This window comes from Python bivittatus, unplaced genomic scaffold (genome assembly GCF_059951505.1).
Source record: "Python bivittatus isolate LINGU-HERP-01145 unplaced genomic scaffold, Pbiv_v1 ctg000700_np1212, whole genome shotgun sequence".
In the NCBI taxonomy this organism is placed as follows: Eukaryota; Metazoa; Chordata; class Lepidosauria; order Squamata; family Pythonidae; genus Python; species Python bivittatus.
Window position 1 is genome coordinate 68644889 of NW_028277098.1, and position 7269 is coordinate 68652157.

The following is a 7269-nucleotide window of genomic DNA, read 5'->3' on the forward strand; positions in this document are numbered from 1 at the left end:
TGATCTTTGTTCCCTTGGCAGCTTTTTATACTATTAACTGTTGTATCCTTCTAGACCAACTACTGGTTGAGAGTTCATTGCACAGTACAGTACTGATTCCATTCCTAACCTGCATGTCCATGTCTATGGAATGGTATTAAGTGATCATCTCCATCCTGTTGGGCTCCATTCTGCACAAATGCAGTTCAACATCTATATGAAGCCATTGAGACATTTGTATTTATATTACCAAGACTACTGGATGTATTAAATGGTAGTATGATTTCGGTGAAGCCTTAAGATTTGAGATTGATTGAAAATAGAGACTTATGACCAGTCCTTGAAGTTGTGGCCGTAGCAGCGTCCCTGCGGTCATGTGATTTCGATTCGGATGCTTGGCAACTGGCATGCATTTACGATGGTCACAACATCCCATAGTCATATGATTGCTATTTGCAACCTTGACAGCTGGCTTCCAACCAGTAATGGGGGAAGACAGCAGGAAGTTGCAAGTCATGGTCACTTAACATTGCGCTTAACAATCCATGATGATTTACTTAACAACCACAACTGGAGCTGATATCATGAGTCAGTGCAGTCACATGACATCGCACTTAACAAATGTGCTGCTTAGCAACGGAATTCCAGTTCCTATTGAAGCCAATAAGTGAGGACTACTTGTCATTGAATCAAGAAAGGCTGCATAGGCCCCATATTGGCTATATTGGGGGCTAGATAAGGACCAGATAGATAAGATTGCCCCCAAAAGGCTCATTGCTATAGGGAGGCGATTTCTTGGACTATTCTGGAAGTTATACTCTGATGGAGCAGAAGTATACACTGGGGATGTCTTTAGATTCATGGTTAATCAATGAATGTTCAAGTAACCACTGCAACTAGAAATGCCTTTTTCTCTATGTCAGGGATTGCCTGGTCAGAGATTCATGCACTGATAACCTCAAATACTGTGATGGAATGGAATTGTGAAGGCCGAGATCAGGGAGACAAACATTTTCTTACCTTGCCAGAACCGCGTGGGAGGATCAAGAGGATGAAACTGGCACCTCCCTAAGGAATTCACACTGTTGTGGGTGGAGGATTTTGGGAACTGGGGTTTTAGTCTGGGAAGATTCTTGCTAGAGGTTGTAGCTAATAAACATAACTGAACTGAATTAGCATTGTCTCTTGGAGTTCCTTGCGCTAGGCCTGACAAATACTACGATAAAGAGGTCTACATAGGACTGTCCTTGAAATTGGCCTTGAAGCTGTAGTTAGTGCAAACTGTCATGGATAGGTTGCCAAAGAGAGCAACTTACTACATTGGCCAGTTCTTTGTTAGCCAAGTTCAAATTGCTGGTACTAACATATAAAACCTTAAATGACTTGGGAGCTAAATAACTAATAATTCACTCTTTCTTTACATACCTATCTAGCAAAAAAGATCCCCTGTTGACATAGTTTTTTTCTTGCTTTTTAATTAATAACAAAAGAAAAAAAGAAGCAAAACACGATAATAATGAGATACATATATCAAAGAAAAAAAGTGCGTTACAAAAAAAGTGAAAAAAGTACAACAAAGAAAAAACATAATATGTTGTTGTTATAACAGCAAACAGTTACAATTCTATATATACTTATCTAATGCAAATATTATTCAAGTACGTATATATTTCTAATACATTTATATAACTATTTTTTTAACCTACTGTATTTTGTATAAATGAGTCCCATATTTCATTATACTTGCCCATACAAAGTCTATATCTATAGGTAATCCACTCATAAGTGGCAAGTGCAATCAGGTCTTTAGTCCATTGAGTAAATGGGGCCGTGCATTTATCCTTCCCATGCTGCAATATCAGTCTTTTAGCCATAATAAGGGCATGGAGAATCTATTGGCGTTGTCCAGTTGTCAAGTTCCATGTATTAGGTATGTAATTCAAGATAAATTATCCTCTGAAAATTTTAGCTCTTGTCGCATAGTTACATTTATATGGTCCAGTACTTTCTCCCAAAATTTAATAAATATAGCACATTGTAAAAACATGTGTTTTAAAGAAGCATTGTTCTTATTACATCTCCACAAAATGCTGTCTTAGACAATCCTTTTCTATTCAAACATAATGGAGCCCAATAAATTCTAAATATTTTTTGTTGTATAAGTCATAGTTTAAGGTCTGGCAAGACTTCAAGCTTTTGTAAACATCTTTCTCTTTTCTGAAACTTCTTTAGTAAAATTAGGATAAATTGATATCTTGCTTGGATTAGAACCCCACTTCAAAGTAGACTTTACTGATTCCTGGTGAAATATACATAAAATCTCATCTCTTGTAGTAACACGGAGGAATTGCACAATAATAATATTGGAACTAGTTCCAGTCTTCCTTCTCATTAAAGGAATTTTAATCACATGATCAATCTCGACTGGAAAATCTGTTTCCAAAGAAAGGAGCTTTCTGAAAAAATCTTCCATAAATTCAGCCAGATTTGATTGACTTGAAGGGTTTTCAATCCCAATCATATGTAGATTTTTCCTACAAATTGTGACTCTAAATAATTTATTTATCTGAAATATTATGACAGTCTTGAGTAATGGTCTTGTGGGCATTTAAGCAATCCTCATAGCCATTTTTCCTTGCGTCAGTTTTAAATCACATTTAAGCTCTGCCAGATCTTCTTGGATCAGTTTCAAAACTTGTACCTGAGCCAGTATCTCTTTTAACAAAATAGTAGATGAAGAATCTCCTTCCACCATCTCGTCTGGCTCGGCAGATAGTGGCATAGCTGAAATTAAACCAGCTATTGAATGCTTAGGTCTAGTTGCCATTCCAATAGCTTGTTAAAAACAAAATAATATGTAATGAAAAGTTCTATTTGCCCAATGATGAAAGTCCTTATCCACACAGTCCAATAATTCAGAAGTTTGAAAGCACTTTAATCAGAAGAGAGGTGAGAGATGTGCAGTCACCACAGCATCCCAGACAGGAAGTGCCCTCTTGACATACTTGCCAGAACGTTCTCAATACAGGTACTCTAATTACAGGTAGTCCTTGTTTAGTGACCACAATTGGGACCAGCAACTCAGTTGTTAAGTGAAGTGGTTAAGTAAAACTCTGACTGTGGTTATGAACTTACTTCAGCTTTCCTGTGTTTTACAGACCCTACAAAGGTCATAATGCAAGGATTGGTCATAAAGTTACTTTTTCATCACTGTTGTAACTGTGAATGGTCACTAAACAAGGACTACCTGTATGAAATTCCTTCCTTCTCCAATTTCAGTCAGTGCTGAGACTAATTAGCTTTCAGCCCCAGTTAAAGACCTCTGTGTTCACCTAGCTTTTGGCTGAACTTGCTGTTGTTTCAATTAGTCATTGTCCTATTTTATGGTTTTAACATTTTAAATGTTGTATGATTTTGAAATCTGTGTGGTTTTATTGATGTGTCTATTTTTAATGAAAACTGGGCTAAAATTCATTATAAATAAATTAAGAAATCAGCCATTCCCAACTGTGCGCCCTTCAGTGTATTTTTTCTTGCATTTGGCTTACTGAAGCCTGGAATAGGAACACTGGTGGCAGGAGTAGTGCCCAACTACAAGACAGACCTGAGGGATGCTGTGTATATGATTACCTGAAAGAAGCTTAATCTGCTCTTTTGAAATCTAGCAATACACAGAAGCTCTTCCTGCATCAGTGTAGCCACTCCATTGTATCAGAAGACGTGAACTGTAGCTAATGAAAGCTGATGCTTTTTCATAAATTTTGTTAGTATAAAAACATGCAACCAGACTGCTGATTTATGACTTTATCATAGACTAATATGGGTCTCCTCCTACAATGTTTGCGGAGGTTGAAATATTTTTTTTTCTTGCATTTCATGAATTAGATCTCAATATAGATCATGTTGCTTGTTTCCTTAGTTGTCATAATATGTAGTAATATGCAAACAGTATACAGAACCTTAGGAGAAAACAAGAATTTTAAACAGAAGGTCACAATATGTAAGAGGTGGAGTAAACTAAATTTTTATTCAAAGCTTAGATGCGTACAAGATAAGCACAGAGACCAATCAGAATAGTAGTAACTAAGGAGGCATAGGACGTGTGGTGTAGCAGATTCAACATATCTCCCCTGCATTTGGTAGTTATGACCTCTATTGAGGCTTCCTTTCTCTGTGGGTAAAGCCAAACTCTCTGAGGACCGTTGCCATGGCAATGCAAGTGGCGAAATGTGCGAATATCCATCTACTGCCCGAAGTCAACTGAATTTTGTATATCAGAAATTTACCATATAAAATCACAGCTGAAGAAATGTATGACATTTTTGGAAAATATGGACCTATTTGACAAATCAGAGTACGAAATGCTCCTGAGACAAGGGGAACAACTTAGGTAGTCTGCAAAGATACCTTTGATGCCAAAAAATGCTTGTGATCATCTGTCAGGATTCAATGTGTGCAACAGATAACTTGTCGTTTTGTGCTACAACGCAAACAGGGCATTCAAAAAAGTGGATACAAAGAAAAAAGAATAGCTCAAACTTCTGAAGGAGAAATATGGAATAAACACAGATCCACCAAAATAAAACTCATTCTAAAGGGGTGGGGGGAAGAGTAGTAATCAATTATACCAATCTTCTTAGCTTTGACAGGCTAATTAACAGAGTCCCCAGGAAGGGACCCAAGCTTACACGTGACTCATAGCTACATAGAGCAAATCTCTGGATTAACTGAGCATTTTTCTATGCAATCACCAAGAGTAAGTTCAGCTGGACATGCCACTGAAGTACCTAACCTGTACACAGGGGTAGAAATTAAGGATTGCCTGCTGTAATCATTAAGTTCCATTTTGCAAACAATCTGCAAATACAGTGTAAATATAATTCAGTTCTTTAAAAAACTTAGAAAAAAAAGACTTGCAATGATTTAATAGAATCAGATTTTAGCTCATTTTCGGAATATTTGATCATTAAGAAACATGTAAGAAGCCAGAAGAAATTTCAAAATCCTATGAAAAGTAGATGAGCATTCTGGCCTTTTCTGTGAATAAATAGAAATAAACTAGCTTTAGAGAAAGGAGTTCCTTTCTAAATGGCACTTGTAATGTAGGGTTTGTGTTTATTACCAATCCATGTGCAAAAAAATGTTTTACTAATTATAAGTATAGTAACATGCATTATCTTACATATTTTCCAATCTTTATTAAATATATGTAATTGAAAAATATTGATTGCTGATTAATATTGAAAATTAACTAATAGAAAAATAATTAAAGATGTCCAATATAGCAAATAAAAGGATGCAGTGCTTTTCGTTCAAAAATATATCTGGAGTAACAGAAATTATAAGGATGAATAATTTCTACTGAGACAGGAAACTTGGTGAATCATCAAGCTTTCCTGTACAATGTGAGAAATAATGAGATTTTGCAGAACTGATCTTGCAACAGGGTTCTTGTGTCAAGAACTTGTTTTTAATGTTTCTAATATGCTGCTGCTGATGATGATTGGTGCAAAAGTTGGCATTCACATGTGGCCTCTGCAGCTGAATTTTGGAGAATTTGGTAGTGCAATTCCAGCCCATTTGGGGGGGGGGGCAATTGTTTTAAAGAGGGGAATAGGACCTTTAGAACCTCCCCCAAAAAACAAAATTAAGACAAAATATGTCAGGTATGGTCCTCTTAATGGTACCACAGTGTCACCTGAAACCTGTTATGCCTCTTCAAAAGATCAAATATTGAATTTAGTTCCTGACTCACAAACATCCCACAACCCTAAATTAGTGATTAAAATTCATTACAATAAAGCATTATTGGATAATTATTCAACAATTATTAGGAATAATAAAATAAACAGATATTAAATTTGTTACAAAATTCAATTTGCTTAACTTAAAAAAAAAATACAAATAATGGGTATATAATGAGTGTAAGTAAGCTAGATAGAGAAGACTAACTTGTTTCTGTTAAAGATTACAACTGAATACAGTACTTGCTTTCCTCCCTATGTGTCCTCCCATGCCATGGTCACAATTTGGCTCAGCCATCTCTCCCCCACACACACATGATATTAATTTTTAAGCAGCCACAGATAACAATGCTGGATTGTGTGACATGTCTTATTTGACCTAATATTATTTTTTACTGTTGCCAGAAAGACAAAAGGGGAAAAAAAGGAAAAATAATCCAGTAACCTGCTGTAAGAATCTTCAGCATAGACTCAAGATGATTAACTGAATAAGGGGGTACTCTGAATACACCAGTAAATTATATATTCAGAAGCTCAATATAATTTATTTTCTTTATTGAAAGTTAGGTATCTACTCTTTTCAATTAAGTAGCTAACATGAAAGCTAAGAACATGAAGTTTAGGCATACAGCATTATAAAGGAAAATTACATGGGAGCAAATGAAGGAAGCAACTTGCCTACAGCTATAACTATAAAAAAATTAAGGTTTCATATGGTCTTTTAAACTCTGGAGCTTTACACTAAAGAGAGAGAGATTCCTCTATTTTGTATATCTAGCAGTGCATTAGCATGGATTTGATAAACTGTACTGTTAGGTTAACCCAGAAAAAAAGTTTGTCCATTTATCACCATATCAGGTTTGCCTCCAAAACAGATGTGAATGCACCTAGTTGCTATTTTTTCTAAACAGCTACATTTCATTTTCAACAATAGAATTGGAAATATTTTTGTTTTGTTTCAAAACGTATTTGGCTTTTGTAATATGGAGTTGGGAGTTCCTAAAATTAGTTCACTGCACAGCAGACAACCAGAGAAATTTGTTGTTTCTTGCTCAGTTTAGATATCCTGACTGCCAGAGCCATGGCATAAGGCAAGACAATTCAGCTGGCATGTATGGTGGGAATAGAGTGCCAACAGCCTAGCATCCTGTTCAGCCAAATCCTTACAGATCCCATGAATATGGCAGGGCTGATATCAGATAATAACTACAAAAAGTGACTTTTGATCTCTGAACAATTTCAACTTGCAATATGGGAACCAATTAGCAATCTGTCTAGATGAATCAGATAGTTCACAATTGTGAAATATCAGAAGAATTTCCATTCAATTCTGTTTTTCAACAAGTTTATAGAAACTAGTTGTAATATCAATCACAACATATAGTTTCTATTTGTATAAAACTGAGTTTATCTTTTAATATTACATTCCTTTATCATGTTCTCTGCTATTAACTTTTTTCAGAGCTAAAGGGTCCCATATGTTATAGCTTTCTATATCGGATTTTATTTTGATTGCTTTTTTCCAGCACCATATCTTACCTACAAA

At 35.6% G+C, this 7269-nt stretch overlaps 1 pseudogene; it reads left to right on the forward strand.

Annotated features, from left to right (window-relative positions):
• Positions 1 to 4186: 4186 nt before the first annotated feature.
• Positions 4187 to 4562, forward strand: LOC103058772 (splicing factor 3B subunit 6 pseudogene; annotated as a pseudogene).
• The last annotated feature ends 2707 nt before the right edge of the window (positions 4563 to 7269 follow it).